The sequence below is a fragment of the Priapulus caudatus genome, unplaced genomic scaffold, assembly GCF_000485595.1.
Source record: "Priapulus caudatus unplaced genomic scaffold, Priapulus_caudatus-5.0.1 Scaffold1035, whole genome shotgun sequence".
Taxonomy (NCBI): Eukaryota; Metazoa; Priapulida; class Priapulimorpha; order Priapulimorphida; family Priapulidae; genus Priapulus; species Priapulus caudatus.
The window spans coordinates 12,771-37,349 of NW_014578096.1; the positions used below are offsets into that span (position 1 = coordinate 12,771).

At 40.4% G+C, this 24,579-nt stretch overlaps 3 long non-coding RNA genes across 3 annotated transcripts; 2 read left to right on the forward strand and 1 right to left on the reverse strand.

The window, feature by feature from the left end:
• On the reverse strand, positions 1-10,942 carry LOC106815065. The gene is made up of 4 exons (XR_001394694.1): positions 10,932-10,942; positions 7,254-7,304; positions 6,802-6,867; positions 1-85 (listed from the first exon to the last, which is right to left on the reverse strand). It is a non-coding gene; the product is annotated as an uncharacterized LOC106815065 (long non-coding RNA).
• A 5,115-nt stretch (positions 10,943-16,057) lies between these two features.
• Positions 16,058-18,201, forward strand: LOC106815070. The gene is made up of 7 exons (XR_001394698.1): positions 16,058-16,114; positions 16,200-16,289; positions 16,647-16,840; positions 17,181-17,348; positions 17,537-17,629; positions 17,757-17,853; positions 18,037-18,201. It is a non-coding gene; the product is annotated as an uncharacterized LOC106815070 (long non-coding RNA).
• A 200-nt stretch (positions 18,202-18,401) lies between these two features.
• LOC106815069 lies at positions 18,402-21,541 on the forward strand. The gene is made up of 6 exons (XR_001394697.1): positions 18,402-18,477; positions 18,679-18,792; positions 19,011-19,153; positions 19,362-19,547; positions 19,919-20,061; positions 21,189-21,541. It is a non-coding gene; the product is annotated as an uncharacterized LOC106815069 (long non-coding RNA).
• The last annotated feature ends 3,038 nt before the right edge of the window (positions 21,542-24,579 follow it).

Genomic DNA, 24,579 nt, shown 5'->3' on the forward strand with positions numbered 1-24,579 from the left:
CCCCGTATCCACCCCTGTATCCGCCGTATCCCCCGTATCCGCCGTATCCTCCGTAGCCGCCAGCGGCAGCAGCTAGGCCGAGCATCTGTATAACAAACAGTGCATGCTTACGCGTTATGTATCACGTGGACGGCATTGGTTTTATTTACAATGTTCTCTGGTACGTGATCGCTTCTCTCTCATTTCTCACCAGTTGAATACAGAGAATGAACAATATAGTAAGTGCACGCCAAAACATTCCAGAATATTATATAATATTCTATGTAAAAATAGAAAGAACGTGAAATTTGTAGTAGATGTTTAACTTACGGCCACGACAACAAAGGAGAACTGCAACGTAGGTCTTTCATTTTGGCTGAGTTTTTTGTGGGTTGGGTCGTTCTGAAAAGTGAAAAATGTCCATAGCATATATCGTAACATGATCAGGTTGTTCCTTTATAGCTCTAAAATTTAAAAAGCGACTGCAACGACAAAAGTGACGACATATGCTGAACAGTCGTGTAGTCAGTCAATTAATATCATGCAAGCATTCTACACGATACTAGCAATAGAACGACGTGCTGAGCGCAAGCTCACACTCTGGTATTTACATTAGATACTACTACAGCTACTGCTACTACTACTACACGATGTGACTAACTATTCTTACCCGAGGCTGAGGCTGCAGATCCTAGAAGATGAGTGATCCATGCATCCGACTCTCTCTCTCTTTTAAAGCGCTCGCAACTTCCATGACCCAATTTCTTATTCCGCGCTTTCAACCGCGCCGTGTCTCTCTCTCTCTCTCTCTCCTCTTCTCTCTCTCGTCTCTCTCTGCTCTCTATCTCGCGCTCTCGCTCTCGTCTCGTCTCTCTCTCTTCTCCTCTGCTATACCACATATCAACACTGATTATCAAGTTGGCGCACGTGGGCGGATGGATGCGTCAGTGCAGCGAAAATAGTATAGAGGGAACAATAATCCCATTCTTATAAAAGAAAATTAACAAACAAACACGTGTTTGCTTCTGTCACTAAAAACTAGACTCAATTTCGGTGAGTAATACTTTCGCTATAGCAGCCCTTCGTAGGGCCTAATCTTGACCTAATTTATCATTCTATCAATTAGTAGGTATCGTGCCTTGGTCAGAGCGCCATCACACAGACGGGCAACTAACTTTCGCATTTCTATATACATAAGTATATAATATATGTGTCTGTGTACATTTCACATTATATATAATATAATATAATATATATTTGTGTATATATATATATATGTATATATATATAGGTATAGAGACATATGCGTGAGAGTGACATGTATTATATACATATGTATAGACATGCGAAAGTTAATATCCCGTCTATGTAATAGCGCTGTGTGACAATCCAGTTTATCTCCTATTCTATAGGCTCAACTTAAGCCGATTCCTTTCCACAGCTAGCATCCTAACACCTAATTTTATTGCACACGCCCTCTTTTTCTAGGTACGGAGTCTATTAGACTCTCTCGATCAAAGGGCATTTTATGGCGTGTGTGCGCGCGTGTGTGTATGTGCACGTGTGCGTGTGTGTGTTTGTATGTACATTAGTATATATTTTCCCATTTCCTTTCAAGGCCGCAAGGGAAGGAGGAGGAACCCTGTTGAGCTGGAACTCGCAAGGAAGACGTCGGGTAGGAAGGCCTAAAGTAACCTGGAGGCGAGAATCGGAGGCGGAACTCAAGAAGAAGGGCTACACCTGGAGGGGAATGGTGCGGATGGCGACCATCGAGGGGGTACAGGGGGCGGGGGTACGGGAGAAGGGGGGACGGGAGACGGGAGAGGAGGGGCGGGAGACGGGAGAAAAGGGGGCAGGGAGCGGGATGGGAAGGAAGCGGGAGTAGGGAGGCCNCACAGGCAATACCACAGAGGATTGCAATTGCGTCAGCATAACCACATTCGAGGATGGAGCTAACGCACAGCAATACCACAGCGATTGCAATATCGTTCCAACAATACGCGCATAGGAGGATTGCACTAACGCACAGACAATACGGCAAGCGGATTGCAATATCGTCCACAATACGCGCATAGAGGATTGCACTAACGCACAGCCCGTAGCCGCATCGCAGGATTGCACTAACGCACAGCAGTATCAGCATAGAGTTGCACTAACACACAGCAGTACCGCATAGAGATTGGCAATACGGTCGCCAATACCACATAGAGAATGCACTAAGCACAGCTGTACCGCAATAGAAGGATTGGCAATGCGTCGGCAGCAGTAATCCATAGAGGATGCAAATAGGCGTCCAGCAATACACATAGAAAGATTGCAATGCCGCCCAGCAATTACACATCGAGGATGCCCACTAACGCCGCATAGAGGAATGGAATATAGTAGCAGCAAGTTTAGATCAGTGAACAGTTTTAAAACACGCGCTGCGCGTCATTTAATATGGATGATGTCATACCTTGGATGGATCATAAATTACGCTTGTGATGCATATTATACCATGTAAACCAGGGCCGACTAAGCGTGTGGGGGCCCGAGCACGCAATTGTGGGGGCGTCTATAGTCTGTATTTTTCGCTGTGCAGCTTTCATGCTTGCAAATTCAGAGAGTATTTCATCGTGTTTCAACAACTTTAAAAGTCACTTTCGATAAGGCGAGAATACTGAGGTTTTACAGGTCTCTGTTGGCTCAATCGTGTTTCTCATGTGATTTTAATCACTTTGAGTTTTAAAAATGAGCTTTCACCGCTACAATTCGAGACCATCAATGAAAGAGAATTCTCAGAGCAATTGCGGTCTAGGGAAAGTTGTCCTTCAGCTGAACAGCAAAATCAGTCAGAGGAACAGGCCATGGGAAACGCATCACTTCAACGTTACATGCTAAGAATTTTGTGATGCACAATTACGACAGTTTTGTAATTATTGGATACTTAAATGGTGGGGCACCCAAAATGTGGGGGGGGCGGCACGTGCGTCTGTGCCCCGCCCTTAAATCGCTAAGTGCATTGTAACATAGGGAATATGTATTTGTACCGCGATAATATTTTTATTAGTTTCATACGCAATCACAATGAAATGCAATGATTTAAACTCTCTTGGCACATAAGTAGAATATAATCTATAGTATAAGAAGACTAGCCCTTAGGCTCAGGGAAAACAAAAAATATATATATGTTTAGGATTTATTACAGTTTACGAAAAGATTTTCGACAACGGTATCACAATTATTATGTGTTTAATTACGCTAATCTGTATACATAGGTGGTTTTGTGCATACTGAATCCATTCTCTGTAGTATATAAGTATCTTTCCAATAGTGTTTGCACGCCCGAAATGTATCTCAGATTGATCGCAGTCATATCAAACAATCAGATCATGAACGTGATTAATTAAAAAGCAGTTACAAACACAAATAGTAAATACAATAATTGTTTAAAGTATATTTACTATAAACACAAGAATGGGTTTACCTGCAGCCAAGATTCCATAGTTGCACTTGACATTGATAAGAGAAATGATTGGCTGACTACTTACCGATACTTCAAAGATTATGATACGTTAAGATTATGAGGATTCGTATTGGACTGCTAACTGGAATAAGTAAATCAAGTAGTAATCAAATCTGCCTTGTCGCTGAATTCGTCTGTTGTTACAACTTTCAAATTATTTACTTGAAATCATCACACAAGGCGTGAAATAATGAAGGATTAAGCATTGCACCATTAATGATGTCATATTATAAATCTATTCAAATTACACAAGTTAAAAAATCTCACCCATACACGCCTAACGTATATTTAAAGGGATTGTTTTACTTTAGGTTCTAGGGTTATGTTTCAGTTAATTTAGGTACAATCTTACGCTCTACCATAGAAGTTTCACTCGGTTCATTCACCATTAGAAATATATTAGAATAACTGTTTTAAAACTAACCGACTACAGTTGATACACACCGTGGCACTCAAAGCTCAGATCTGCTATAGTTGCGCAGAACCACTTTTCAGCCAAGGGCTATCGTAGACGAGGTGTTTCTTGATCCATTTATTCATCTCTTAAAGGCAACAAGATTGTGATACGTAAAGATATCTTATCAAACGACATATAGTTTCCAGTTATAATATGGTAAATTTGCCTCCTAACGAAATGAAATCGTGTCTCGGTTAATACTAGCATTTAGGTATATATATCATTGCACGTTTTGTGTATTAGCTCTCGGTCTGTAACGTCAAATAAGTCCATACGCAACTTTTCGCGGGCGTGCAGCACGGTCGCGGTGTCATTGGCGCCGTTCAAATTTCTGTAGTGTTGATGTGTAATTATTTATCAAATACTTAAATAGGTACTCTGGTACAAATCACGTGTGGTATAGACGATTTGTTTATATCACCGCAAGTACAGTTGTACTGCAGAAATCCTAGTCTACTTCCTCCTTAATTATTATATTAACGTACTAATAGAGTAGAAGTGATCGTACGTTCACCGGTGGCCCATGACAACGAGCCTCGCTGTTCTATCACAATCATATGCTCTGGTAACATTAACTAGCGTGTCGTGTTGTACCTTCTCGCTTGTACCATCATTCCCCTCGAGAGTTCCATTGATCTGCGAAGTTTTTTATACGATTTCAAAGGGGAACGTGAAAAGCAACAAAAAAAATCAAAAATAATTAACAAATCAAAAAATTTAATAAGAAAAAAATTTAATTTTTTTACAACTTCTTAATATTGTAAGATTCGCATCTTGCTACCCTCTCCCCCAGTGCTTTACCCGCGGTCCTGCAGTCCGACACACCCTTCGGTGTCTTTACTTGACCGCACAACATTTTTCACCGCAGTAACCCTTCATGGCCAGCGCCGTTGCGCCTTGTGTAGCACCATCCGCTGCGTGCCGTTTTGTCTTTGCCTACACGTGACGTCACTACTTCGGTACTGCTATGATAATTACATATATATCCTATCTAATATCATTGTGCTTTGGATGACGACTAATGGATTGAATTTAGTAAATAATTCTTAAACCTGTCAATCACAAATCGTCAGTGAGCATTCAACCATTACGTTCATCTGGGCATGATATGACTTTCGCGTTGCATCGCGCTGCTGTGCGTTAGTGCAATCCTCTATGTGGTACTGCTGTGCGTTAGTGCAATCCTCTATGTGGTACTGCTGGACGGTATTGCAATCCTCTATGCGGTGCTGCTGGATGATATTGCCAACCTCAATGTGGTATTGCTGGATGGCATTGCAATACTCATTGCGCTACCACACCTGCTTTCCTCCAGCTGCCGTCGACGCATCGACAGAATTGAGTTTTGTGTTTACAAAATTGAGTTTTGCGGAACCGGTTCGACAGAATTGAGCCCTGTCCTGCATGGCGCCCCGTACCACGATTCCATGCGAAAGTCTTTCCAGTTACAATGACACAATTCCTCATATATCTATCTATCTTTCTATAAAATTATATACGTCTATACATATTCCATCTTTCCATCCAGCGGGATATATATATATATATATATATATCGTGACAGCACAGCCGAGATCAGGCAAGCACTTTCTCGCTTGCGGTTATCTAGGCAGCAGTCTTCGTGATTGCGTGTGTGCGTGCGTGTGTGCGTGTGTTCGTGCGTGCGCCGCTCACACCCGCGCGCGTGTGCGTTTGTAATGAGTAAAGTTCGTAAGTTATATTTTGTGATGAATATGCATTCAATATGGTCAGGGGCCGGGTATCTCAGCATAGATTTATGTAATAAATTATTATCAGTAGACCTGCGTTTATAATTAGGAGAGCGCCCAAGCCTGTAGTGCGCAAAACTTCATTCCTACTTCATTCCCTCCCGTCCTTCTACCGCCCCTCAGCTATCTCCCCTGCCGCTTTTCTTCAATCTCCCACCCCTCTATCTGTCAGCAACCTATATTATGCAGTTTTCTTCAGTCCGTACTGCACGCCTGAAAACGGTGCTCGCACATGCGCAATATCTCCCGAGAAGAATACTATTTTGCTCAAATGATGCATTTAAAATGGAGAATAGGTATTCTAGCATAGATTTATATAACAACATTCCATCAGTAAACCTCTCTTAAGAAATAAGAAGAAGACCTTGCATGTAAGCTGCCCGTTCCATATATCTGTCAGTATACAATCTGGCTACGTTAGTGTGTTAGCGCATGCGCAATATCTCACTGGACGAGTTATATTTTGTGACGAATATGCATTTAATATGGTCAGGGGGTATCTCAGCATAGGTTTATGTAATAAATTGTTAAAGGTAGACCTGTGTTTATAATTAGGAGAGCGCTCTAGCATGTAGGGTGCAAAACTTCTACTTCATCCCCCGTCATTCCCCTTGCCTCTCTTGTCCCTCGTTCAGCCTCCTTCTTTTTCTAAAGCCCCTCAGCTATCTCCCCTGCCGCCTTTCCTCAGTCTCCCATCCCTCCCTCTCTTTCTCCCTCTCAGGAATCTATATATTATGCAGTTTTCTTAATAAGTATGTACTACACGCCTGAAACGGCCGTGGTGCACTGATCTCTATAATATAATCGATTATATTATAGAGATCAGTGCCGTGGTGGGGCGGTGTGGCGTACCACAGACTAACGGATCCGTTAGTCTGTGGGCGCAAGTGTGGGCGTACCTACCATAGAAATCGCAGCCCAATAACCGGCTGCGATTTCTATGGTACGTACTGCCCAGCAATAACTATAGAGCATCCGATCTTGCAACGAGGCGGTAGCGCGAACCGGCGGAAATCACAAGACACAACCTTAGATTCTGTGCAAGTTCTATAATCAGNGAACGTGAAATTTGTAGTAGATGTTTAACTTACGGCCACGACAACAAGGAGAACTGCAACGTAGGTCTTCATTTTGGTTTTTTTGTGGGTTGGGTCGTTCTGAAAAGTGAAAAATGTCCATAACATATATCGTAACATCAGGTTGCTGCTTTGCGGCTCTAAAATTTAAAAAGCTACTGCAACGACAAAAGTGAAGACATGTTCAGAACAGTCGTGTAGTCACTCAACTAATATCATGCAAGCATTCTACACGATACTAGTAATAGAACGACGTGCTGAGCGCAAGCTCACACTCTGGTATTTACATTAGATCAAGAGTGGATAATAGAGATAGATCTCTATGGTGATCTCTATGGTGATCTCTATAGATCTCTATGAGATAGATCTCATATGGATAATAGAGATAGTCTCTATTATCCACTCTTGATTAGATACTACTACAGCTACTGCTACTACTACTACACGATGTGACAAACTATTCTTACCTGTGGCTGAAGCTGCAGATGCTAGAAGATGAGTGATCCATGCATCCGACTCTCTCCCTTTTAAATCGCTCGCAACTTCCATGACCCAATTTCTTATTCCGCGATCTTAACAATTGCCGGGTGTCTCTCTATGTGTATCCTGATCTCAATCCTTCTGTGATTATCAGGTGCATTCTGGTTGTTCACGTAAAGACGAGTGGGCGGACGGATGCGTGCAGCGAAAATAGTTTAGCGAGAACAATAATCCCATTCTTATGAAGACAAATTCACTTACAAACAAGTGTTGCTTCTGTCACTATTGAAAATCATATACGTAAGTCATATAAATTCGACTCATTTCGGTGAGTATACTTTCGCTCATAGCAGCTTTGCGTATTCTTTGCTGACCTAATTTTTCCAGCCGCGAACGAGGAAACACTACATTGTTTTAAACTTTTAATACAGACAACATATACTTCTGTGTCGTACGGTAATATATAAAATCCAAACAAAACAAAACTGTGCCATTGGGAGCTTTCAAACAACCAACTGGTTATTAGGTAATTTTGCTGTACGGCCTTGCCTGGTTTGGCCTTGTCGAGATGAGATACATCTCAAAACTATGGCACTATCATTACTATGCGCGTAATTGTCACCTCTAGTCTTTACTCGCTGCTAAATCGTTGCTAGTAATTTAAAAAGAGAAGTGCCGTGAGAATCATCAGTGCGTGCTTGTCTATCAACTCGCCCGGACAATGGTGGCTTTGACTATCCCTCACCATTGTCCCTTGTACTGATTACTGGGGGTGTAATTACATGTGATATTTCGCCGCGTTATCACGGTTAATCGTAGGTCATCATGCTACCCTTAAGCGTGTGAATGAAAGTGAGTTTACACACCGACCTTATACTACTCAGTGCATACATTCTACCCGCGTTACTGCCTACTAACTACTGCCAACTTCCCGATCTCCACAAAATAGTCTAACATTAGGAAGATGGATGATTTGTGTAATCCTCCACACAGATGTATACGACGTAGCTGTATTTGTGTAGAAATTCGCTCAGCAATAGGCAATTCCTGCGCATTCAAGCATCAACATACGCGAGTAATATAACAAACATCTCACAAATTTATGATGTAGTATTTACAGCCATGACAGCTGAGGAACAGAAGATTACACAATGTTCAGTTTGATCGCCTATAGGCATTGTCAATTCTAATAGAAGCATTAGCATTAACATTTCGAATTAAAAGACGTGCCGAATAAGGATAATGGGTAGAGGTATTAATATCTAAAGTTCTGTTGCGTGTGTGCTTGCTTCTGTGTACATATTTGCCTTTATGTACGTGAAGCAGCATCTCTAACACACGATCATACCAAGCTTGATAGCTCGCGAAGCATTGTCCTACACACAGCAGCCAGTTAGAAGAGAAAACACCGACTATTTCCCAGCCGTAGAATTCGAATACGTCGAGAAGGAACTGGCCGAGCTTTCTGAACGGGCCTAGGGTTCTCGTCATGGTGCTGTGCATGACTTTGTCGCCAAACCCCTGGTCCCACCCAGGATACGATGGGAATGTTCCAGGATGCAGCAAGCTAGGCCACAGGCTTAGCAGAGCTCTGCAATGAGAAATGTGAGGAGAAGTGTACGGCCTCCGATTACCTGTATCAATTTTATTACGGTTGATATTTTGCTTCGAATCGACTTTCGAAATCCATTAACAAATATCATAATATTGTATCTATTCTCGTGCACGTTTCTGACGTGCGTGACACGATAACTACGATCAAGGCTAGATTAATTATTGTAGAAGCATTTACATTGTTTACGGACGTAATAGTAGTATCTCCATTACTCGCCAATTATCCCACATATTGTAGCCCTTGCTACCTAGCAATTTTTCCACGTGACCTTCTTTCTTCTCTCTATCCCTCTCTGTTCAACTCTTTCGCTTTCTCTCTCTCTCTCTCTCTCTCTCTCTCTCTCTCTCTCTCTCTCTCTCTCTCTCTCTATCTCACCATACGCGGTAATGCTGAATGCTAATGCTCTTCCTCCTCCTCACTATCTTTCGCTCCTCACCCTTTCACTTTCAGCACCCGCCCAGCTTCTTACTTAGGTCGCCCCCTAGATTTTGGAGCACAATTAAATAATAAGCTCAGCTAATTTAGTCGTAAATAACCCTAACGTGATTTCTTGGTCACTTATCCGTGAAAGCCTTGTCTCAGACCCCGCACCCCTACCACACTATAGACGTCGATCAAGAGCTGCGCCCGTCGCTCATCATTACACAGTTGAGTCATGAAAATTGCCCCCCCCCACCTAGAAATTTGCTCAGCTTGTACGGCCCCCTACGGCACTGGAAAGGTTTTTCTTGCGTAAAATCTGTAACGCTGTAAGGTTACATTTTTAAGAGAAACTTCGTAGAGTAAACGCGTTTTTTCTAAAACGTATGGTTAAAATCATTTAGTTAGTATGCATAGAGATAGAAAATGTATTCGTATATATACGTACACGTACGCACGTAGTTAGAATTGAATGTACGCCCACGTGTATAGTGGTAGAAAAACTACATCAGCTTGATACATACAGTTAGAAATACGCTTTGCTTGCACAGCGTTAGGGTGGTTACGTGTCGAGATCACACAACCGCTGCTACGCGATGAAATCAAGCCGAATTGCTCGAGAGATCTTGAACAGTTTACGGCGAGAAACGTCCGCGTATCCAAACCTAAGAATTTAACCTAAGAACCTAAGAATTGAAGAACCTAAGAACCTACGAATTTGACTTATTATTGATGCTTCTGATGAACCAGAATGATATTTTCAAAAATATCTAAATAAGTGAAATTGTACTATGAAATCACCCCATTTCCCTTTTTTGAAAAATTGCATGTTATTTTAAGGTAAAATTTCAGATTTTATATATATTTAGATACATTTTTTTTTAAACAAATATTGGTATATGACTCGAGTCTAAATATCAGTATTTTTCGTTTACTGTAAATACATCCTCAAATATAAGTGAGAGATAAATGGTTAAACCGCCATCCTCTAAACAGACCCCACTCAAACCCGTCTGGAGGACGGGTAATAGCTAGTGTTTATTTAATACGAACGACCGACGATGATCGATTGGCTGGTTCGTTAATTCGTGACCGGGGGGTGAACGATAGTTCAATCGTCGCTCTATCGATTCTCGTCTGGGCCGACATTTATGCTGGACTATCAGTTTACGTCGCAAGCGGTCCGTTAATAGAGAGAGATGAACGGAACAGTAGCTGACCGTTTAGCTCATGCAGGTGATCTGTGTGCCGCCGATTGAACCACCACGATTCCATGCGAAAGTCTTTCCAGTTACCATGACACAATTCATCAGATATCTATCTATCTTTCTATAAAATTATATACGTCTATACATATTTCATCTTTCCATCCAGTGGGATATATATCGTGACAGCACAGCCGAGATCAGGCAAGCTCTCTCTCGCTTGCGGTGATCTAGGGCATTCTAGGCAGCAGTCTTCGTGATTGCGTGTGTGCGTGCGTGTGTTCGTGCGTGCGCCGCTCACACCCGCGCGCGTGTGCGTTTGTAATGAGTAAAGTTCGTAAGTTATATTTTGTGATGAATATGCATTCAATATGGTCAGGGGGTATCTCAGCATAGATTTATGTCATAAATTGTTATCAGTAGACCTGCGTTTATAATTAGGAGAGCGCCCAAGCCTAGCTGTAGTGCGCAAAACTTCATCCCTACTTCATCCCCTCCCGTCCTTCCCTTTGCCTCCATTGTAACTCGCCCAACCTCCTTCTTCTACCGCCCCTCAGCTATTTCCCCTGCCGCCTTTCCTCAATCTCCCACCCCTCTATCTGTCAGCAACCTATATTATGCAGTTTTCTTCAGTCCGTACTGCACGCCTGAAACGGTGCTCGCACATGCGCAATATCTCCCGAGAATACTATTTTGCTAAAATTATGCATTTAAAATGGAGAATAGGTATTCTAGCATAGATTTATATGATAACATTCCATCAGTAAACCTCTCTTAAGAAATAAGAAAAAGACCTTGCATGTAAGCTGCCCGTTCCATATACCATGCCTACACAATCTGGCTACGTTAGTGTTAGCGCATGCGCAATATCTTACTGAACGAGTTATATTTTGTGACGAATATGCATTTAATATGGTCAGGGGGTATCTCAGCATAGGTTTATGTAATAAATTGTTATCAGTAGACCTGTGTTTATAATTAGGAGAGCGCTCTAGCATGTAGGGTGCAAAACTTCTACTTCATCCCCCGTCATTCTCCTTGCCTCTCTTGTCCCTCGTTCAGCCTCCTTCTTTTTCTAAAGCCCCTCAGCTATCTTTCCTGCCGCCTATCCTCAGTCTCCCACCCCTCCCTCTCTTTCTCCCTCTCAGAAAGCTATATATTATGCAGTTTTCTTAAGTATGTACTGCACGCCTGAAACGGCCGTGGTGGGGCGGTGTGGCGTACCATAGTCTGTGGGCACAAGTGTCAGCGTACGTACTGCCCAGCAATAACTATAGAGAATCCGATCTTGCAGTACAGCGAGGCGGTCGCGCGAACCGGCGGAAGCAGCCGAAAGTCACAAGACAAAACCTCAGATTCTGTGCAAGTTCTATAATCAGTCATCATTCAACTTCAAGGAAGAAGGCTGAAAACCTTTGATATGTTGCCTATATTTAGGAAATCTTATGCTTTGCTGCTGGCGATTGTCTGTATTTCTTTCAATGGCGTAGTTTGCATTGCACCATCATATCAAGAACAGATTTTATCGACGCTTTGGAATAGCAAACAAGGTTCATTGAGTACACAGCAACTGCAAGATGTGTCACTCTCAGCGTTAGTACCAAATCTGTCAAAGGTCTACAAAATCATTTCAACTACAGCAACAGAACAATTAGAAGAAGTTGATATTACAGTCATTAATGGAAGCACCATTACTCCAGCAGAACCGACATATAACGTATCAGCGGTCTGCATGAATCACACATTAACCATACTCGATGCCATGCTTGAAAAGCAGCTCTGGGCTTTCCAGTGTAAGTAGTAACTTCGGTCTCTCTAATTAAGAATTTAAAGTCATTTACTGCGAGTACATGTAAATTCCAGCATACCAAAAGAGAGCCTCCGTGGCCCAGTGCGGCAGTTGTTAGGCCTTGTACACTGTCCACTGAAGGCTGTGAGTTCAAACCCCGGTCGGGGCGGTGAATTTTCTCAAGGTGTAACAACCTGGCTCTCAACATTAGAGACTGTGAATCTCCCGTGGATCGGATGACCACGTAAAATGGCTGTCCCGTCTCCAGTAATACTAAGGCCAATGGGGACATAAAAGAACCACTGAGGGCGCAAAAAAACTGGCTGTGACCACCCTCAGTGCCATTCGGCTAAAGGCTAACTACCTGGCTTTACCCAAGCTAGGTCACACCCCATGGCTAGCTATAGCCCTGCGTCCACGTAACCGTGGGCTACGCAGTAAACTATCCAGATCCAGACCAAATATGCGAGGGTATTGGACTGTGTAAGGTATACGTACGTGGGCAACATGCACTGCCAATATATTACGTGCTGTGAGCTGTTTATTGTCAATATTGACAAAGAAGGCGCGCAAGCCCAGTCAGTCTCACTCGAGGGGGTTTGGCTAAACTGAGAGTGTCTAACTGCTGGTCATAATATCTCTAATGTAATTAACTTAATTTGGTTTAGCTTCATGTGCTGATCCAGAGGCCATCGATAGAATTAAGCCAACACCACTTTTAAACCCAGACAGATTTTTCAAATTTCAATATAATTAGTTGAAAAAGATTATCGCCTCAGAATGAACATTATATAACCAAAATGTATTGGATTGCAATAATATTTTCAGAAAAAAATCTGTGGAGTTACACTTGCCCATTTATTTTCAGCATTCACCAGCTTCTTACATTTCAAAATTTGGTCTGATCTGCTTACAATAAAAAATAAACATTACTGGTAAGCATTTGCAGCTACTAACATTCCCAGGAGTAATACTTATATCACTTGCATAAGAGCTGGCTGAACGGTCTAGGTTTGAGTCCCGACTTGTCACTCACTACTCGTAAAGGCTTGAGCAAAGCACCGGTTAGTTTCAGTCACTGACAACTGTAAAAATTGGTTGGTCCTCCATCACTACATGAGGATGTTGGAGTAAGGCCAACAACCTCATCCTGTAAAACAGCTCCTGTCACATAAACCAAGTTAACCAACGCATTGCATATATGTTGCACAAAAAAGCAACAGGAGAGTAACAACAACTGCTAGTACTATATATTACAGTAAGCATTTGTCCCTTCATCATAGTTTTCTCTATTTTAACTAACAAGGAAAATCTCAGTGGAAAATCAATCTGTGTAAAAAAGAAATCTTGTAGGGAAGCAGCGGAAGCTTTCCTGATTAAACCACGGGTTTCATGAGAAGCCAGCACGTAGCAAATTCAGTTGCATATTTTAGCTTGTGCACCATTTATTGTATAGTGTGACTAGACTACGAGATTAACGTGCCTGCAACTGCTTAGCAAAAGGCCCGCCAGGCCTGATCTTATCTTTCCTGTTATGTTTACTCATAGACTTATTACTTTCAGAACAATATACACTTTATATCTATCAAATAAAACCTTACCTGTATAAAGAAGCTGCCTGACATCTTCCTCACTACACGAGTCTGGGACGCAGACACCATAGTTGACATTGATCCCTCCTTCCTGTGCCATACCTGGCAAGAATCCCTGAAAGAATATTTAAATCTAAATGCTGACGGCACTCAGCTATTTGTACAATTCAAAATTTACGATACATTATAGAATTTACGATACGCTGCATACTTAGTAACTTACCACTGAAGATGTCACATTCGATGGCGTTCCAATTGTTGACAAGCAGTACTTGCCATGAAACTTTGGAAGCTGAGCGAGAGAGTTATTCCCACCTTCCACAGCAAATAATGCTCCTGCATTCATCGTACGCTCCTAGCCAAGTAAAATGCTCCCTGCAACAGACCAGCAGGTGGCTTTTGCTGCTTGCATCGGCGACTGAATCGAGAAAATTAAAAGGTACCTACAGGGGTTATACTAAAATATTATTTTTGNTGTGAATGTTTCCCGTGGGATCGGAATGACACGTAAAAATGGCCGTTCTCAAAATACTAAGGCCAATGGGACAAAAAGACACTGAGGGCAAAAAAACTGGCTGTGACACTATAGTGCATTCGGCTAAAGGCTAACAATACCTGGCTATTACCAAGCTATGTCAACCCGATGGCTGTTAACTAGCATGCGTCCGTAACGTGGGTACGCAGTAAATATCGATCAGACCAATATGCGAGAGTGTATTGGACTGGTGTAAGGTATCGTACCGGTGAGCAAACATTGCTCTGACCAAATTATTCGATGCTGTGAGCTGTTTTATGTCGATATTTGACAAAGAAGGCGCGCAAGCCAGTCAGTCTCCAATCGAGGGAGGTTTGGCTAACTGAGTGTCTAAATGCTACGTAATATCTATAATGTAAATTATTTAATTTGCGTTGCTTTATGTGCTGATCAGAGGCCATGATATAAAGCAACACATTTTAAACCCAGACACATTTTTCAAAATTTCATATATTAGTTGAAATGATTATCGCACTCGGAATGACATCATATAACAAAATGTAATTGGATGCAATAATATTTTTTTTTTTTCAGAAAAAATCCTGTGGAGTTACACTTGCCCATTTATTTCAGCATTCACAGCTTCTTACATTTCAAAATTTGGTCAACACACGTAGTGATCTGCCTTACATAAATTAAACATTAAGGGTAGACATTTGCGCTATATAACATTCCAGAAGTAATACTTTATTCACTTCAAGAGGAGCTGGTCTGAACGGTCTCGGAGTTGAGTCCGAATTGTCTCACTAACTCGTAAGGTTTTGGCAAAGACACAGTTAGTTTTCGTCAAATGACAACTGTAAAAATTTTGCTCTCATATTACAATGAGGATGTTGGGTAGGCACAACCTCACTGTAAGACAGCCCCTGTCACATATCAACGGCATGGCATTATATGTTGCACAGAAAGCACAGGAGAAGTTAAAAATAAATGCTAGTATATATAATTACAGTAAGCCATTTGTCCCTATCATCATAGTTGTTCTTATTTTAGACTAAACAAGAATTCAGTGGAAAATACATCTGTGTAAAAAGAAATCTTGTAGGAAGCAGCGTAAGCTTTCAATGATTAAACCACGGTTTAGAATACAGGAAGCCAGACCGTAGACAAATTCAGTTGCTATTTTACTTGGTGCACCATTTAATTGTTATAGTGTCTGACTTCGAGGTATAACGTGCCTGAATGTTGCAAAGGCCCGCAGGCCTGGATCTTATCTTTCTGTTATGTTTACTCATAGACTTTATTACTTTTCAGTAACAATAATATTTAGTTACCTGTAGCTACCTTTTATTCTCGATCAGTCCGATGCAGAGCAAATCACCTGTTGGTCTGTTCAGGGGAGCATTTATTGGCTAGAGTAACGATGAATGCAGAGCATTATTGCTGTGGAAGTGGGAATAACTCTCTCGCTCAGAGTTCCAAAGCTTTCATGCAAGTACTGCTTAACAATTGACGCCATTCGAAAGTGAAAGTTCAGTTGGTAAGTTTCTAAGTATGGCGGTATGTAAATTTCTATAATGTATTAATGTTTAATTTTGATTGTATAGCTGCAGATGCCCGTCAGCATTTAGATTTAATATTCTTTCAGGGATTCTTGCCGTATGAGCAGGAAGGAGGGATCAATAGTCAACGTATGGTGTCTGCGTCTACAGATTGTGTATGAGTAGATGTCAAGGCAGCATTCTTTATCAGGTAAGGTTTTATTTGATAGATATAAAGTGCATATAGTTGTTGTTGGCTCATAATTTTCAAACTTATTTTTATACTTCTCTTTCAGCACTGTATGTGGTGCCACCTAATGCACTGGATGTGAAACATGTCTACTGTAAGGAGGAGCAAGAGTTTGATGCCAGGGCATTATTTGCATGTGAGTTTACCAATGAGGGTTAGATTATAACTTTTGAAACAACTTGCATTTGCTCATGATAAGTTAGAATCTATTTGGATTTTCAAATTTATTAATTTAAAGGATAAAATTTTCTATTTGCAATTTAGGCATTGCAATTACATTTTGCAAGTGTGTGTGCTAATTTCAAACCATGCTATGTGTTAAATGTATATGTTATGAACAAATATTCTAGATAAATAGAAATCCCACTATAATCATTATAATTTTACAGAATTTAAAGAATTTTACATTGGGCTTTGTGCACTATTTGCAGTCTTAATTAACAGCTAAAACTTGATCTGGGTGAAGATTAGGGGGGCTGTATATTACTCCTAGGTGCCTGTGTGGGTTCTTCTTGCTGCTCTTGATGGTTGGAACTCTGTATGATGTCTTTGTGCACCATATAGTTGCAAAACGCATTGTAGCACAGATTTCTGCCAATACCTATGAGGAGGATACTGAATACAAACCCCTGCTAAGTAAGACAGATGATGCAGGTTTAACTGCAGAGAACTACCTGGCAAGTCAGTGTAAGTGTATCCACATTGAGTGATGGTGCCGAAGTTTCGATGCCTTTATGCCTAAATGAAAAATGGCTGTCATGGTGGCTCGTGGTCATTATATCATTATCTTGACTAGTATGTAATCTCTCTTTTATTGTCATGCAGCTCTTGCTGCAACGTTCTTTGAGTGCCAGCTGCCTATAATTACTATCCCATGTGTGATTGTGCAACAGAGTTTCCCTGCTCAGTAAGAAAAGACCAAGAGATTTCCAGAAGCTTACTGCTTAAGAATCTGCGCCTAGCACTGAATATAGTCAGTTTTATCAGCTGGGGCTCTTTCTTCCAGCAGTTGTTTTGTATTTGCTAGGTATGTGTCTGAAGATTATACTATGCTTCTCACTCTACACAAATCTTGGCAAGTTGCTGTCAACAAAGAAGACTGCAGGACAGTTGACGTGCATTCATGGAATACGCTTTCTCAGCCTTAGCTGGGTAATTTTGGGTCACACTTATGCATTCTCGCTTCCTCTAATAGGTAATGATTTCTGTTTTACTTTGAAACTTGTTTTCCACTTCACGCAATTTCTTTGTAAACTTCTAAGTATATAGCTGTTGTCTTCGAAAATGGAAAAATAACTGCAATTAGGTACACAACGTCACAATAGGAGGAGTTAGCTGGTATTAATATTTTATATCTGATGGCTCGATTTTTGTGCTTTACAGCTAACCCTCTGGCGTTTGCAACAGTGTAAAGTCATTCTGGTTCCAGACAATTTTAAATGCCACATTTTCAGTCGACTCTTTCTTTGTTATGAGGTGAGTAACATATAAAGAGATTTGGTTATAGTAGGTGCATAGACACATAGAGTGGTCGAAATGTAAGAACAAGCCTGTATGAATGTATTCTCAGATGTACAAAACTGTGGTAATGTCCTTTCTTTAGTGGTTTGCTGCTCACCTATTTGTTCCTGAAGGAGATGAAGGCAAAAGGATCAATGCCCGTCTCTCTCTACCAATGTTTTACTTCATAGATTTTGGAGGTAAGGAAAAATACTTAGGCTTTAGAGTATTATATTCCTACGTTACTGTAATAATTTACTGTATATCTACACAGGGATTCTTCTACCTCTAGTTTGTTTGTCTAGTACCATTTACATTGATACGTGTAGCTGCATAGTGACCATTATTTACATAATTCATACGTGCTTTCATTGCTGCTACAGGTTGACTCACCCTATATGTTGGTGTTGGGGCTTCATGTTTGCCTGTTCAAGTACTTTGCAGACGCCTATGTGGCCTTCAGATGGTATAGAGAAAGACAATTGCCGATCTTCCTGGTGGAAAAACATACTGTATATCAACATCTGTTCTCCTCGTTGGATGGTAACATGGGTGACTATTACTAATGTTTTAAATGTCTAGCTATGAATTAAAGTTAAAATTGTGGGATTTGTAAATTTGTGTAAGGTGTCTATATTAAATACATCAGCCATGATATTCATGTTATTTATATGTGGAATATTTTTAGTGCGATATTCAATATTGAAATGTAAAACCTATGCACTTGTTTTTCTTTTCATTTTAGTGTATGGCCTGGAGCTGTATCTCTCAAACGACATGCAGTTCTTTGCGATAAGTCCCATAATTTTGATTGCTCTATACAAGTGAGTGTTGCTTTGCTTATATGCTCTTTGCTGAACTTTTATAAATGCTATAATTTAGTGTGCTGTGAGAAAACAATATACCAACAGTGTCTAGACGTGTAACTTAGTCTAGAGCGTCAGTGTTCATCGGGTCGAATGAACACCTGAATGCTGATATACATTGGTGTAACCTTGCATTTCTTGTTTCCTCTAACGTTACAGGTCGGCATATCTTGGTCTGAGTTTGATTGGCGGTCTAATAGCACTACACGTCACGGTCACTAGTGCCATCGTTGCAGTTAATGACCTTCCCCCAAATTTTCCCGCTGACATGCAGTGAGTGTGTTTTGCTGATAGATATGTATATATTGTTTGTTATTGCATTATTATCAATTATACCTGTGAGAGAGAATAGACTTGCTATTCAGGGGTTTTAACATGAGACCAATTTTCATATGCTTTTTTGGGTTTTTGATTCAAATGTTTGATTTATGTACAAACAATGATGGTTTTTATGATAAATGTGGCTGTTAATGACTTGCTTGATTTTTCAGAGATCCAAATGCGATGGTACATGTGCTAGAGATGTTTGATAAAGTCTACTTTAAACCCTGGTGTCGCGTCGGTGCTTACGCAGTTGGCATGGCAGTTGGTTACGCCATCTACAGGACTGAGGGCAAACTTCAGAATGAGAAAGGTTTGCTTTTTGTCGCACTTGAACAATTTTATTTATTCGATGCAAAGCGAGCTAAAATTTACTAGTTTATCTCGATACAGCTAAGAAAAGTGTCTGCATAAGTTTCTCTTGTAAGTCTCATAGCTAAGAGTAATCTAGCAAAAACAGTTGTCTCAAATTGCTCTTTCATACTCAAGATTCATCCATTGTACAATTTGATTCATTACAGTGGCAGGTGGTAGTAAGTTGGCTGCTGGCAGCCTTCTTCTGTCTTTCAACTTGTATGGTCTTTATGGCTATTACACGGCAATCAATGCTGGCAGCGAAAGTCGCTTTCTACTCGGCCACATGTAGAAATCGCCTGGTCAGTTGGTCTGGGACTCCTCATTTCTCAACTGTATTCATGGATATGGAGGTAACATGAGTGTCCATTTTGCATTTTAAGACAAGGTTGAACTTGGTAAATAAGCTTGTGTAGTAAAAATCGCATGCTAGCATGCATGCAGGTGTGTGTCCTGTAGAGTAATATAATCGCATCTTTTCCACATTTGCTGTGGAACATTGCTTCTACTGAATTCCAGTAAAGATGCTTCATAAATAGATTATTTCACACAATCTGCAGGGTTTCTTGCCAAAGGCTACCATATGGGTGTGGTTGTTATCAGTGATAACTGCGATGTTAGTGTGGATGTAAATAATTGCACATTCCATAAATGTTCACCAAAACATAACATTAACCATGGAAGGCAACGTTTCCTAGACACTATTGGTTTCTTCGTATTACAGGAGTGATCAACTCGATACTATCATGGCAGGGCTTCATCCCTCTGAGCAGACTCTCCTACTGTGCCTACCTGGTACATCCAATTGTAATCTACGCATACTTCTACAGCCGCAGGGAGCTGGTGATGTTTACTCATTCTTGGATGGTAAGCTATTCTGGTATTTTCTTGGCAGCAAAGGTTTCTGTGAAGATTGTCAACGTTTCTTTTTAAATCGGTCCATGTTTGGCAGCTGTACGGCACTGGGCAAGTAGCTGCACGTTAAAGGAATACTTTACTCTAGAATTTGAGAGTATATTATGATAGTCGATTTATAAACAATAACACATACTATAAATACTGATAATTACGCATTCGATGTTGTCTAAACAATTGAATTTGAAAGGCTTCTTTATGGCGCTGACAATGCCCGCAGACGTGCGCTGCCACATTGAAAAGGTTGCGCATTTGCTAAATCATTTTTGACGTTACAGGACAGAAGGTGCTAATCATAAAAGTGCATTATATTATATAACCTAATGACCATTTAAATCGAACGTGTCATTATAGGACAAATTTATCCATATTATAACTGAACATATTATATGTCTGTTTATAGAGATTTGCAATCTTCTGCATCTTAAATTATAAATAAGGAAACACTTCGCGTCTGTAGCCTGCAGCCGAACGCTTGCTCATTGCGCAACTTTTCCAGTGGGTGCCTGACCAGTGGCGCCACGTCGTTGTTTTTTTTTTTAAGCAACGGGTATAGCTGTCGGACGTTGGTAGTAAAACATTTTTTTGAAATATTTCTAATAGATAGTTGACCATAAAACGTATATTAGTAAAGCGTAATTTTAACCTAAACCAACTGAAAATAACCCTAGAACATAGAGTCAAGTATTCCTTTAACCTGCCTTTAAATTCAGACGTTTCTTGCTTGGTGTGCATATATGGGAAGCATATACTGCTACAATTCAGTGGGATGACTTTCACAACATAGACTGTAGTTTTCCCTGAAAGAAGAAGCTTATTGATCTCTACATTTGTTAGCTTAACACAACCTAGTGGTATGTAAGTAAAAATATTTAAAATGTTTGAATGTTAAAAGTATTAAAATATTCTTGAAATGTACTGAGGATTTAGCATGGTATGGAGTGTGATTAGCAAAAGTGGGGTATAGTGTGATATTGCAGGGCTTGTTTTAACTTTCATAAATTTGTTGAAAAAAAGAAGCTTGATAACTTAGAGGCATCTTAGACTGCCACTACCCAGCTAATCTTTTATATTTGCAGGTGGTCAATTTTCTTGGCATCGCGGTGATGCATACTCGGCTGCTGCTGTATCTCTCTTACATTTGAGGCTCCAATGATGGCCCTCGAAAAAATCATCTTTAAGAATAGACGGACCTAGTAGTAATGCATTCAAGCGCCATTTATGTAAACAAAACTTGAAGTGGACGAAAAGATAAGTAAATAAGGTTGGTGGTATTTATACCACCGATGTCTGTGAGTGAGTGGATGGGTGGTTGGATGGGTGCTTGAGTGAGTGAGTGAATAAATGTTGCACTGCCCATGATCATTCATGTTGCTGCTAGGTTGCTATCTCAAAGGTGTCTGAAATGTCTTAAAGTGATTACATCACCGTACATAGTAATAAAAATAATATAAGTAATTCAATATAGATTGTTACCTTTATGGTTAAAATTGCTGCATTATACTGTTTTAATTACCTCCGCCAATGGAGTTGGAGGAGCTTATGTTTTGTGCTTGTGCACAACCACACTGTGTTCGTGCCGGTTGTAGATGTAGTTAGTTGTTCGCGGCAGATCGTATCTTAGCGCGATCAGCAAGCGATGCGTGGTACATAAGGAGAGCGAGCAGCGAAGCACGAGCGGAGCTGCAGGCAGCAAGCATCGTCTACATGTCAGATCTACTGGATATATATCGTCGGGTATTCGATGGTGTTCGTGAGTCGATATTATGGATATGGTGTAATGTCGCTGAGCGGGCGGTATGCATCTCTGTTTGAGTGTCACTCTGTCTAGTTTTACTATATTTTCGATGTGAACTAATACTTACAGTAACTCATAATAAGCCCATAGCAAGCCAATTAATGTTAAAGAAAAACTAATATCAAATCGTCAGGCTTTTTTAGATTTTTAGACGTAGTTAAAGCAACAATCTTATCCGGGTATAGGAAATTTTGACGATACTTGTTATTAATGTCCGTGTAGTTCTTACTTTTAATGTAAAAAAATGTCAATTTTTTTTATATTTTTTTTTATCCTAGAAAATTCATGACGTAGTCAATTTAACCCCAAACGTATGATATATGTATGCTTCTCACCTGACAGGTATTGCTAGAGCTTTAGTTATAGTAATCATGGCTTTGGCAGGAGTGCAAGGCAAAGTCATATCAGCCCCAGATGACTAATGTGATGCTCCTGAATATTTGTGATGAAGTTAGAATTATTATACTAAAATTCAATCATTAGTTGTCATCCAAAGCACAATGTATAGGTATAGTATATATGTAATTCAATAATAAGTTAAAGTGATTACGTCACCGTAAATAATAAAAATTAAAAAAAATATTTCAACTTTTTCACAAAATATAAGTAATTCTGCTCACTTTTTAGCTCATCTGACATAGTCAGATGCAGCTTGTAGAATCGCATGAGCGTGCGTCCGGCCGTCCGTCCGTGCGTCAACAGTTGGTCACAAATCTAAACGGCTCGACGTACGGTCACGATATTTGGGATGTGGAGGGGTAATCCGAAAATTGATTTGTTGGCTCTTGATTCGTTTGCCAGTGAGTTTAGCATCAGAACACCTGCTGTCAGGTGAGCGCTGTCGCTCTGCGGCACTTGTTATGGTTAAATTGCTGCATTATACTTCCTGTTTTGCTATATTCAATGTTTTACTACATTTAGTCCCGTTAGTTCTTACTTTTAATGTAAAAAAATGTCAATTATTTTTTACAAATTTTACCATAGAAAATTCGTGACGTAATCACTTTAATATTAATAATTAAATATACGTAGCTTATGATGAGATTTTGAACTTTATAATTTGAATAATTTTTAATATGACATCCATTAATGGTACAAGCTTATCCTTCATTATTCACGCCTTGTTTGAGTGATTTTCCAAGTAAAATAATTTTGATAAGGGGTAACAACAGACAATTTCAGCGTACAAGGTCAATGTAATTGATTACTTTGATTTTACTGTATTCCAGTTAGCAGTCAAACGAATCCTTTCATAATCTTAACGGACCTTTGAGTATCGAAGTAGATCAGCAATACATTTCTATATCAATGTCAGTGCAAACTATGGATCTTGGGCTGCAGTAAACCCATTATTGCTGTTTATATAAATATACTTTTAAACAATATATAGTATTTACTATTTGTTTTGCTAACTGTTTTAATTAATCACCGTCATGATCTGATTGTTTGATATGATTGCATCATCTGAGATACGTTTCGGGCGTGCAAACACTATTTGGAAAGATACTTATATACTACAGAGAATGGATTCAGTATGCACAAACCCACCTATGTATACAGATTAGGTAATTAAACACAATAATTGTGATACGTTGTCGAAAATCGTTTCTGTAACTTAATATAGCTACATATATATATATATTCATATATCTGGTTATATTTCCCTAAGCCTAATGCTAGTCTTCTTATACTATAGAATTATCATTCTGCTTAGTGCCAAGAGAGTTTAAATCATTGCATTTATGTTGTTGCTTATGGAACTAATAAAATATGCGGTACAAATACATATTCCCTATGCTACATGGTATACATAATTATGCATCACAAGCGTACTTTATGATCCTCCAAGTGTGACATCATCCCATATTAAATGACCGCGCAGCGCGTGTTTTAAAACTGCTTCACTGATCTAAACTGCTGTACTATATTCCATTCCTCTATGCGTGCGTTAGTGCAGTCCTCGATGTGGTATTGCTGGGCGGCATTGCAATCTTCTATGTGGTACTGCTGTGCGTTAGTGCAATCCTCTATGTGGTGGTGCTGTGCATTAGTGCAATCCTCTATGTGGTACTGCTGTGCGTTAGTGCAATCCACGATGTGGTATTGCTGGACGATATTGCAATCTTCTATGTGGTACTGCTGTGTGTTAGTGCAATCCTCTATGTGGTACTGCTGTGCGTTAGTACAATCCTCTATGTGGTACTGCTGTGCGTTAGTGCAATCCTCTATGGGGTACTGCTGCGTGTTAGTGCAATCTATGTGATACTGCTGTGCGTTAGTGCAATCCTCGATGCGGTACAGCTGTGCGTTAGTGCAGTTCTCTATGTGGTATTGCTGGACGGTATTGCAATCCTCTATGCGGTGCTGCTGTGCGTTAGTGCAATCCTCAATGCGGTACTGCTGTGGGTTAGTGCAATCTATGTGATACTGCTGTGCGTTAGTGCAATCCTCTATGCGGTATTGTTGGACGATATTGCAATCCGCTGTGGTATTGCTGTGCGTTAGTGCAATCCTCTATGTGGTACTGCTGGACGGCATTGCAATCCTCTATGCGGTACAGCTGTGCGTTAGTGCAATCCTCTATGTGGTACTGCTGGACGGTATTGCAATCCGCTGTGGTATTGCTGTGCGTTAGTGCAATCCTCTATGTGGTACTGCTGGACGGTATTGCA